This window comes from Microtus ochrogaster, chromosome 22, assembly GCF_000317375.1.
Source record: "Microtus ochrogaster isolate Prairie Vole_2 chromosome 22, MicOch1.0, whole genome shotgun sequence".
In the NCBI taxonomy this organism is placed as follows: domain Eukaryota; kingdom Metazoa; phylum Chordata; class Mammalia; order Rodentia; family Cricetidae; genus Microtus; species Microtus ochrogaster.
The window spans coordinates 34,044,927-34,056,761 of NC_022023.1; the positions used below are offsets into that span (position 1 = coordinate 34,044,927).

General features: G+C 51.8%; 1 protein-coding gene across 1 annotated transcript in view; it reads left to right on the forward strand.

Annotated features, from left to right (window-relative positions):
* Nucleotides 1–11,700: 11,700 nt before the first annotated feature.
* Dpp9 (dipeptidyl peptidase 9) overlaps nucleotides 11,701–11,835 on the forward strand; it is a 30,318-nt gene continuing 30,183 nt past the window's right edge. The window contains exon 1 of the mRNA XM_005357860.2: nucleotides 11,701–11,827. The gene's annotated coding sequence lies outside the window, so the exon portion shown is untranslated. The remainder of the gene's footprint in view (nucleotides 11,828–11,835) is intronic.

Sequence of the window (11,835 nt, forward strand, 5' to 3'; positions counted from 1 at the left end):
ACTAGCTCTGTAGACCAGGCTGGTCTCGAACTCACAGAGATCCGCCTGCCTCTGCCTCCTGAGTACTGGGATTAAAGGCGTGCGCCACCATCGCCCGGCCTCATTGACTCTTTTAAAGAGAATTTCATTGGTTGTATTTTTCTTATTACACAGGACAAATCCCCTGAAGGCAGTTTAAACAAAGAAGAAATTAGCGAAAATGAAAAGCACAGTCACCCAGTGGGCATTACCTTCTTACTAATAGATACTTTAGAAGCTAAATAAATTTAATATTCTTCACCAACTTCTTCCAAGGCTCTCAATTCTTTTTTTTTTGTTTTGTTTTGTTTTTTTGTTTTTGTTTTTCGAGACAGGGTTTCTCTGTAGCTTTGGAGCCTGTCCTGGCACTAGCTCTTGTAAACCAGGCTGGCCTAGAACTCACAGAGATCCGCCTGCCTCTGCCTCCCGAGTGCTGGGATTAAAGGCATGCGCCACCACCACCCGGCTAAGCTCTCAATTCTTAAATGTAAATAAATAAATAATCTGCACTGGTACAATAGTTTTTTTTTTTTAATTTTTTTTTTGAAGGGCTCTTTTCCGACCCTCAGGAAGGGTTCAATAGTTTTTGTAACAGAGGGAAAACCGGTTTGCGCATCTTGAATTTTTTTCTAGTTTCTGTTTATTGACACCATTGCTAAGTGTGTTACATTGTAGAACATTGTTTTAGATCAGCCTAAAGCAACCTTGTAGCAGAGGTGTGTGGGAGGGTTGCTGACCCGTGGGCACAGCAGCTTTGTTTAAACACACTGCAGAGCCAGGCGGTGGTGGCACACGCCTTCTATCCCAGCAGGCAGATCTCTTCAACTAGACCAGCCTGGTCTACAGAGAGAGTTCTAGGACAGCCAGGGCCACACAGAGAAACCCTGTCTGGTAAAATCGAAAAATACAAAACAAAACCAAACCAAAAGTAAGAAAGACTAGAGAGATCGCTCAGAGGTTAGAGTGCCGGCTGCCCTCTCCGAAGGCCTGGGTTCGAGTCCCAGCACCTACAGAGGGGTTCATGGCTGCCTGTGACTCCAGCTCCAGGGATCCAATGCCTCCTTCCAACATCTATGGTTACTACATACATGTTACACACCTGTACACATGAAATAATTTAGAAAGAATTTTTAAAGTATTTCTTTTTTATGGTTTATTTAACTTTATTTTGTGTGCATTGGTGTGAAGGTATCAGATCCCCTACAACTGGATCTTTAGACAGTTGTGAGCTGCTATGTGGGTGCTGGGAATTGAACAACACGGGTCCTCTAGAAGAGCAGTCAGTGCTCTTACCCACTGAGCCATCTCTCCAGCCCCCTAGAAAGATTTTTTTAAAAGTATAAGCATGCCCCTCCTATTTTCAGTTCTAATGATATCAGAAGCCCAGGCCCATCTGAGGTTCAAGGGAGCAGGTCAAAGGTCCTGGGGCCCAAGGAAATATGACTTGTTTTAGGTAAAGCGAGTGACCTCCAAGCTAGGGTTCAGACTCTGATGCTGGCTGGGACCTGGCTGTGGAGGTGAGCTGTGGAAACCTGACTCAGGCCTGTGAGGTAGGTGAGTGGCAGGAGGTTGGGCCTGTGCAGGCTTCCCTGACAGGCTGGGGCTGGGTGTGCAGGCACCTGCAGATGGGAGGGAGAGGGGCAGGTCAGCTCAAAGGAACCCCCACCCTGCAGGCAGCATCAGCCTTGGGCACACATCTCTGTGGCCCCTGCACCTGTTCTGGGCCCTAGTGGACCCATGTCCGTTCTCCAGCCTGAGTGCCTGGTGGTCAGTGCCTGGGGAGGGATCCATAGTGGTCACTGTTGTTGGGTCTTTGTGTAGCCTGTATAAATTTTCCCTTCTAGAACATTTTATATGATATGTTTCCACCCCCATTAAAGACGATGCTGAAAGTTTTATTCTAAAGCATCAAATTGGGGTGGGGGGAGGAAGGGAAGAACAGTGGGGGAGGGAGGGGAGAGAGAGAGGGGCCTTGCCAACAGAGACAGCATCTTTTGGTAACCATGGTGACCAGCATGGTGACAAGGATGTTCTGTGTGGAGTTTTCCAGCCTGGGGACCATGTGGGTGGTATGTGTGCTCCTGTCTCAAGATGGAAGGAGGTGACCTTGGGGTGCACCCCTGGGCATGAGACTCCCCCGAAAGCTTGCAGGAGCAGGCATGGTTTTGACATGGGGGGTTCAGAGTGAGGCAGTGGGTTCAAGAGCCCCCTCCCATGTTGTCCATGGATGCTTCAGTAGGCAGCTCATCTTTTTATGGACTGTGGGAGGTGGAAGCTCAGGACATGTGACCTAGGAGGAGGGGCTTGGGGGCTTCCCCTATCTCTCCCTGGCCTTCTGCTGTCTGTCTGTGTCTCTTCTTGCTGTCTCAAAAAACAAAACCTAAAAAAGTCTAATGGAAGCCTTCTGTCTAGTGCTGCACTAAGTTCTACATTCTGGCTCTGAGACTGTTCTAAAACGATGCAGGACGGTGCTCTAGGGAAGGTGAGCAGGGATGGGAAGGGCTGACACCTCTCTACAGCTGCGAGACTTCCTGTGTAACTGACTGCTAAATACAGGTCAATGAGCCTAAGTGGCGGTGCAGCCTTTAATTCCAGCACTCAGCAGGCAGAGGTGGGCGGATCGCTGTGAGTTCCAGGACAGCCTGGGCTATGACTTAGTGAGCTGCAGACCTGCCGGGGCTATGCCCTGAGAACCTGTCTTAAATTAATAAAATAAAATAAATCTGGTGATAAGGAAATTCACACATGGCTCACCTATCCAGAAAAGCCTGGCAGATGGATATGTCACCCAGGTTACCTCGGTGCTGTCCTAGCAACCAGCAAGATGGCTCAGCAGGAAAGGTGATTGCCCCTAAGTCTGAGGTTCAATCCCCTGTATGTACATAGCAGACAACGGGAGCAAATTCCCACTGATTGACATCTGACCTCCCCAGGAGCTCATGCACACATACATACATTCATGAAATTAAATAAATGCAAGTTTTTTTTTATTTATTAATTATGTACTCGGCATCTGTCTGCATGTGTCCCTGCAGGCCAGAAGAGAGCACCAGATCTCATTATAGATGGTTGTGAACCACAATGTGGTTGCTGGGAATTGAACTCAGGACCTCTGGAAGAACAGTCAATGTTCTTAACCTTTGAGTCATCTCTCAGCCCCTAAATATAAGTGTTTCTAACTAAAAAAGATTGTTATGGTCTGCAGGGCTTGTGCCCCTAGCCCTGCAGATGGGGATGGAGGCCCTAGCCAGGCAGTAGGGGACAGAGAGACCCAGCTTGATAGGTACAGGGGCCCTCTGTTGACCCTGAAGGGGGGTTCACAGATGGCGGTGAGGACAGTTAATCAGGAGCTTGGTGTTGCTGGAGGAACCAGTGTGGAGTGAGGGAGATGGGGGTTCAGCTAATCCCCTTGGTGTCTGGTTGTCTGAACACCTGTCACTGCTGTAAGGGAGGTCTTTGTAGACTCTGGGTTCAAGGGGTGAAAATGGGGGACAAACAGAAAGACAGATACATGGAGGCCAGGAGGGAATGTGGTAATGGGGGCTGGAGGGGCTAGACTGGAGATGGAGAGACAGGAAGACGAGAGAGGCGGGGGAGGGGAGGGGAAGAGAGGGGTAGAGATAGGAAGGCAGATGCAGAAACACAAAGAGAGACAGCTGGAGAAAGAATAGGAATAGAAAGAGGAGAGAGAAGAGGGTCCCATGTAGCCCAGGCTGGCCTCAGTTTACTACGTAGCCAAGGATGACCTTCCACTGCTGATCCTCCTGCCTCAGTCTCCCGAGTGCTGGGATGGCGTGTGTGAACCACATGCCCAGTTTCCGTGATGCTGGTGATGGGACCCAGGGTTCTGTGCTTGCTGGATGAGAGTTCTACCCACTGGGCTTCAGCCCAAACCTCCCTGTTTAACAGTGGATCCTCCCAGGCCCATCATTCCTTCTTTTATAATTTTTATTTTACATTTTCCTTATTTCCTGTGTGCACACATTGCGCCATGGTACAAGGTGGAGGGCAGAACACAGGTTAAGGGAGTCTTTCTCTCTGTTCACCATGTGGGCTCCAGGGATTGAACTCACATCATCAGCCCACTTACCCTCTGAGCCATCTCTCTGGCCCTCAGATGTCTCCTAAATTGCCGGAGGCTGGCTACCACGGTCCCCACTCCTCGCTGGCTCCTCCCTGGCTACCGTGACCGTGGTCCCCACTCCTCGCTGACTCCTCCCTGGCTACCGCGGTCCCCACTCCTCGCTGGCTCCTCCTTGGCCTCTCAGCGCTGTTGAGATAACAACTATTGTGCCTGCTCTGTGTTCGCAGCGATCCTGGGCAGAGCCAGTCTCCTTCGGTCCTTTCTCTGCCTCTCCTTGTTGTCAATACCGCCCAGGACAGGCTCCACTCCCTGCCTTTTTTGTTGTTTTTTTTTTAAAGATTTTATTTATTATGTATACAACATTCCTTCCATGTGTGCCTGCATGCCAGAAGAGGGCACCAGATCTCATTACAGATGGTTGTGAGCCACCATGTGGTTGCTGGGAATTGAACTCAGGACCTCTGAGCCATCTCTCCAGACCCTTCTTTCTTTTTCTTTTCAAGACAGGGTTTTTCTGTGTAGCCCTGCCTGGAATGGAGCTCACTGTGTAGGTCAGGCTGGCCTCCAACAGAGACCTGTGTGCTCTTGCTTCTCAGTGTTGGGATTAAAGGTGTGTGCCACCACTGCCCAGCTGCTGGCCTTGAACTCCCAGAGATCTGCCTACCTCTGCCTCCTGGGTGCTGGGCATGTCCCACCACCGTCCGGCTGATTTACTTATTTGTAAATTGATTTATTATTTGTGTGTATGGAGGTCAAAGGTCAAACTCGGCGTTTGCCTCTATTGCTTTCATTCGTTTTTCCTGTTGGTGTTGATTTGGAGTCTCACTGGGTAGCCCGTACTGATCTGGAACTCACAAGGCTTCTCCTGTTAATCATGTGGCCACCATGCCCAGCTCTGCCTTATACTGGACATCTCCCTGGGCCTGCAGCTAGCCAATCCAGCTCAGCCCCAGTGCACCAGCTCCTCAGCACTGGGGTCAGACATAACAAACCAGCACCATTGCCTACTTTTTACATGGGTGCTGGGGGGTCTGAAATCAGGTTCTCAGGCTTGGTGGAACACACCTGTCCCACTGAGCCAGCTCTCTGGCCCTTCAGGTTGGACCCAGTAGTGAAGGGTGATGTGGACCTGTAGTTAAATCATTGTGGGGGCTGGGGGTTGGGGTTGGAGTGCCACAGTTGTGAGACTCCATTTGAGGATGCTCAGCTGCATTGGTCAGTGCAGAGACACAGTGTCTTCCAAGACAGCCTGTCTCCTCAGAGAAACAATTCCAGGAAAGAGAGACTGGAGGAATGCATAGTTCCCTGAAGCTGCGTCAAGCTCCTCATTCCCAAGCCCCTTACAGGCCCCTATAAAGGGTCAAGGCTGGCAGCATTTCGTCCTCTCAGACACCCTACATTTCCTGTGGGAGAGAGGCTGCCCCTGGCTGTGTGTGCAACCAACACAGGGTCATCTGTAAGGATCTCTCTGGTCTCGTTCCTACCTCTATCTCTTTCACCTCAGGAATTTGACAAGGTTGGAGCGTGGAGGTGATCAAAGACCTGGAACCCCAGGCTCCCTGCGTGCCAGGTGAGGGAGCTACCACTGGGACCCAGGGCTCCCTGCATGCCAGGTGAACACGCTACCACTGAGCTGCAGCCTCAGCCTTCACAGCGCTCTAAATCATGGGTGGGAATTGGTAGTTCCACAGCCACTTCATCCTATAAAGATGCAGAGCACAGAGATGTTAGGTTTATTGCCTAAAGACACACAGCTCTGAGGAAGCAGAAGAGGAGCTCTAACACTGGTGCATGTTGGGTATGTGTGGCCCAGCTCTGCGTTTTCTCTCTCTGACCCTAGGAAAAGCACCTCCTTCCATGGCATCTTTAACTGGCCCATGAGGTTTGATTTCTCTTTTCTTCCCTGGGCTGGGACCTCTTTCTGGGTTTTGTTAGGTGGCTGGACACCTCCATCTCTGTATCTTTCTTCCCCACTGCCATTTCTTCGATCTGACAGGCCCCCATCTCTCCCTAGAGCTTTCTTTCCTGCTCATTCCTTCTGCACGTCCCACCTCTACCCCTCTCCTCCCCTATGGCTTCCATCTTTACCTCCTTTCCCGCTTTTCTCTCCCTGTCTGGGTCAAGGATCCTCTGCAGACTCCTTTCTCATCTGACCTTTTTAGATTCCCCTGCCTATGGGATCTGGCCCCACCTTGTCTCATTGGGAATGAGGAGGTCTAAGCTGAGAAAGAGAGAAGGGGAAGGGGAGGAGCCAGGGGAAGAGAGGCAGGGCCAGCAAAGGGGGCGGGGTCAAAGGGGCAGAGTCAGCCAAAGAGGGGAGGAGCCAGAGGCTGTGGTTCCCCACACATGTTTTGAGGCTCTGGACTGGGGAGAGAGGGCCTTGCATGACCACATTGACCACATTTTTCTTGGAAGAGCTGGTGTTTTGTTTTATTTGTGGCCCAGACTGGCCTATAACTCACAGCCATGCTCTTGCCTCAGCCTCTGGAGGGATGGAATGACTGGTGTATAGTCACTGTAGAGTCCTGGTAGGCTCTGTTGCCATGATAAACACCATGACTGAAAGCAGCTTGGGCAAGGAAGATCTTATTTCAGCGCAAACTCTCCAGCCCCACTGGGAATTGAACTCAGGACCTTTGGAAGAGCAGGCAATGCTCTTAACCACTGAGCCATCTCTCCAGCCCCACGCAATCACTGGAGCAAGTCAGGAACTCACACAGGGCCAAACTGGAGGCAGGAACTGGTGCACAGGCAATAGAAGGTGATACTCAGTGGCTTGCTCCCCATATCTTGCTCGGCCTGCTTTCTTATAGAACCCAGGATCACCAGTCCAAGGATGGCACCACCCACCGTGGGCCATCAATCGTCTATCAAGAAAATGCTCCACAGGACGATCTGATTGGGGTGTTTTCTCAACTGAAGTTCCTTCTTCCCATGTGACGGTGTGTCAAATTAACAAACAAGACAAACAAACAAACAACAACAAAGAGCCCTCACCTGAGAAGCAGATATATCTGAATTAAGAACAACACAACTAGATTTTGTTTGGGGCTTTAATCAAAGACTTGAGTTGCCCACACACCCACCTAGAACTTTCTGAAGATAATGTCCTTGCTGACCATGCTAGTGGCAGCTGGTGCCATGTCCTGCCACACTACAGCCCCTTCGGGCTGAGAGACAGGACCAAGGGACTACAGATGAATGGGGGTTGCAGCGCTTGTAGGTTGTGGTCTGTGTGTCCCAACAATGGCCATCTTGTGCCAGAGGGGCCAAGAATCCACTCATGCTCAGTCCTCCAGGCCAGATGTCTCAGTGGACCCATCTAGAGCTCTAGAGGGCTGCCTACAGAAGGCTCTAACACCAGGAAAGGAATGCCCCTGTCTCAGAAGCAGGAAGGAAGAACCTGTTCTTACAGAATGTGAGGTGTGGCTGGGTCTTCCCAATTCAAATATCTGCTGAAGATAATCCTTCCGGCTAGGCGTGGTGGTGTTGCCTTTAGGCCCAGCACTCAGGAGACAGAGGCAGGTGGATCTCTGTGAGTTCAAAGCCAGCCAGGTCTACAGAGTGAGTTCCAGGACAGCCAGAATGGCTACACAGAGAAACCCTTCTTGAAAAACAAAACAAGAAAATGAAAAAAGAAAAGAGGAAATCCCTCAAAGTCGTGCATGCTGGCTGGGGTTTTCACTGATTCCAGATGCATCAAGCTGACAGCCAAAATGACCATCAGGTGCTCCATACAGCAGAGATTTGAGGCACCATCCTCCTCTGGTCACAGGGGCTATCCTAGGGTATCCCCTACCCTGGCTCCTTATAGCTTTTCTGGGAATTCTGTTTAATTTTTTTCCAGCCAGGCGGTGGTGGCGCACGCCTTTAATCCCAGCACTCAGGAGGCAGAGGCAGGTGGATCTCTGTGAGTTCGAGACCAGCCTGGTCTACAAGAGCTAGTTCCAGGACAGGCTCCAAAACCACAGAGAAACCCTGTCTCGAAAAACCAAAAAAAAAAAATTTTTTTTTCCAGACAAGTTCTCACTAGTGGCTGTCCTATGTAGACTACTAGTCCAGCCTCAAACTCACAGAGATCTGCCTGCCTCTGCCTACTGAGTGCTGGGATTTACGGTGTGTGTCACCATACAGTGATGGGCTCTCTCCATCTTATTTTTTGAGGCAGGGTCTCTCACAAACCTGGAACTCACTGATTTAACTGGACTGGCTGCAGTAGCCTGAGCTGTGTCCTGCCCAGCATTGGGGTCATGGACAGACACCAGGGTGCCTGGGTTTTGCTGGGTGCTGAAGTTCCAACCTTAGGTCCTCACCACACTTGGGAGCAAGCCCTCTGCCCGTGGAGCCCTCCTGATGCCCTCATAATTTTCTGGTTTCTTTTATTTGTTTGTTTGCTTTCAAGCAGGGTTTCTCTGTGCAGCCCTGGCTGTCCTGGAGCTCACTCTGTAGGCAAGGCCGGCTCGAACTCAGAGATCTGCTTGCCTCTGCCTCCCGGGTGCTGAGATTAAAGGTGTGTGCCATCACTGCCAGGCTTCCCACTAATCAAGAACCTGTTTTTAAAAAAAAAAAATGGAAGGGAGGAAAGAGAGAGAGAGAGATTGAGAGATTGAGAGAGAAAGTAAAGAGAAGAGAAAATTCAACAGAGGGTTTGAGGCATCTTCAGGCAAGTCTGACTACCTGAGTTCGATTCCTGGACTCACCTGAAGGTAAGGTTGAACTGACTCCTTCAGGTTGTCTCTTGACCTCCACACACGTACACTGTGATACACGTGCCTCCCTCCATGATAAATAAATAAAATTTAACACCAACAAAAAAGACCCCTCCTTTCCTTCCTCCACTGGCTGACTCAGGGGCCCGCAGGGCTGGACCCGTGAACCTGATACACCCCACTTCCCTGAGCGCTGAGAGGCCCATGGGCTCAGGGTGCGCAGGGCCGTATGCTTGACTCTCGAACATTTCTGCAGAGCCCCTTGGACGTGTCAGCAGTACGCCTTCGAAGTTGGAGGCTGAGCTCTGGAATCTTCCTCTGTCTCCTAGTTCCTGGGCTGGCCGTTGGGGTGGGGTAAGGTTTGATTTGTTCTGGGTTCCAGCCCTGTGCCCCGCGGAACACTGGTCCAGGGGCGGGGTCTCGGGAAGGGAGGAGGGAGGCGGGAGGAGGAGGGACAACAGCGACGTGGCGGGGCTCCCCTTACACCGGGCCCACCCCTCACCCCACCCACTTGGGCCAGAGCCAGGGAGGGGCTAACCAGACGGTGAAGGCCTTTGAGACTTTCCCGGGCATACCACTGTTCCCTCGCCCACAGGACCCACGTGCCTTTCTTCCTAATCTCACTTTCTGAATTTGAGGCTCCCCAGAGTGGATCCAAGACCCGGAGGCCCAGCTGGCGTCCCTCTATTGCCTGTTCCCTCCATCTCTACCCGTGTCCCTTCCCCACTTCTTCCCTATTTCTGTCTCCAAGCACCCCCCCCACACACACACTTCCCCGACGCTGTGCTGAATTTAGGGGATTCTTACTGCAAGTTGGGAGTGCAGACAGCTCTCCCTGAGCCTGGCCCCCTGGGAGCCCCATGTAAGGCAGCCCCCCAGCTCTCTACTGAACCTTGAAGAGTTCTTCTAGCTGGGGGAATGACCCGGGTCAACTTTTTACCCTCTTCAAGTCCCAGAGATGGAGGCTCAGACTGCCCTTCTGTCTTCAGCAGTGCATGGTTGTGCCAAGGTCCATCTTCTGATCCTACTGCCTCCACCTCTGAGTGCAGGAGCTGACCCCTGACCGAGGAGAACCCCCCCCCCCATTCCTCATTGCACTTTCATTTGAAGTTCAGACTGAGGCTGGGGCTTGCTGTCAGTGCTGACCCAGCATGCACCAGGCCCTGGCCTCTCTTCCCAGATCCACATTAAGGACGCATGGTGGTAAACACCTGTCACCCCAGCACTGGGGAGGTGGAGGCAGACGGTCAAGATGAAGTCTGGGCTAACCTGTACTACAGGAGACCCTGCTCCAAAATGAAAACGAGACTCCTAAGGCGTGTGAGTGAGGAGGGGACTACTGAGTCCTGGGACAGGAGCAGAGAGGAGCAGATGGCTCCGGCTGGGGAAGAGGAGGGAGAGCAGCTAGGCCCGGGCCATGTCCTGCAATTGTGTAACAAATGGTGTCTCTGGGGAGGGTTCCTGGAAAGGGAAGTGGGTTGCAACATCTTGTTCAAAATGTAACCCTCAGGATGTCCAGGCAACTAGTTAGCTATCCAGGAAGCTGAGTAAGTATTACGGAGGGGCCGGGCAATGGTGACGCACGCCTTTAATCCCAGCACTCGGGAGGCAGAGGCAGGCGGATCTCTGTGAGTTCGAGACCAGCCTGGTCTACAGAGCTAGTTCCAGGGACAGACTCCAAAGCTACAGAGAAACCCTGTCTCGAAAAACCAAAAAAAAAAAAAAAAAAAGAATTACGGAGGGACACAGTAACAATGGGGGATGCCGACTCACCAAACAGTGGCTGCCTTTCCCGAGGAACGCAGTTACAACAGCTTCTGGGCAACGTGACTTTATACAAAAGCTCTTTAGGGACTGGAGGGAGATGGCTCGGCAAGGAGGGAGTTCAGTTCCCAGCACCCACAGGGCTGTGACTCCAGGGGCTCCTTCACCCTTTTCTGCCACACTTAGGTGGTGCAGACTCAGACAAAAATTGAAACGGGGGTGGGGGAGTTCTAGGTAGAGGCAGGAGGATCTCTGAGACTTCAAAGCCAGCCTGATATATGTGAAGAGGTCCGGTTCGGCAGGGGCTGGGAGTGAGCTCCTGTCTCAAAAACGAAGAGAAATAAGAGAAATAAAAGCGTAAAGCTCAAAGCTGGGGATGCAGTTCGGGCAGAGTTCTTGCCTTCAGTGAGAGGCCCTGGGTTTTACACTCCACAGTTTGGAGCCCTGGGGATAAGCTACCCGGTGTTGCTCCAAACTACAAAAGCTTTGGTGATTTATGTGTTGGCATGTCCTTTGGAGTTATTTTGGAGTCAAGTAGATTAAGTTTAGTATACTACTTTTAAATAGGGTTTCGCTTTCATTACCTGAACCACCTTACCCGTCCAAGCAAATTAACCCAGTTTCCACAGTCACAATCCTGGCTCCATACTTTTGTCCTCTTTCTCGTTTCTGTATTTTGGGGATTTTTATTTTAAGGGTCTTGTTTTTGAGACACGATCTTACTCCGCAGCTCAGTCTGGCCTGGAACTCCTGACAGTCCTCCTGCCTCAGCTCCCTGAGGGCTGGCGTGAGCAACCGCGGCTAGCTTTGTGTAAGGTTTGTTTTGTTTAATGAAATTCTGAAAGTTGACGTTCAAGGAAACAAAAAAGGTGAAGTTAACAGACGCGTTAGCCGGGTACCGAAAGAGGCCCAACTGCTTGGAAGGCAGAGCCACTGCGGCCGACGCCCGCCTCAGTTTCCCTTTCTCGTCACGGCAGGGTCCGGTTGGCCGACAGGAACCGGTGCAGGGCCCCCCCTCGAGCCTCGCGGATGTTGGTTCCGCCCCGACGTCTTCCAATCAGAAGCCGCCGCTCCCACAGCTCAACTTCCGGGTCAAAGGAGGCACAGCCGGCGGGTCCCCGGTGTCCGCCGCCTTCGCTGTCCCCCCGCGTCCTCCACTTCCGGGCCCTCGTCCGGGGCATGGAGCGTCGCGCGTGAGGCGCCGCCGGCCCCGGGGACCCCCTGCCCAGCTCGTCCTCCGCGCCGCGCCCCGGTGAGCAG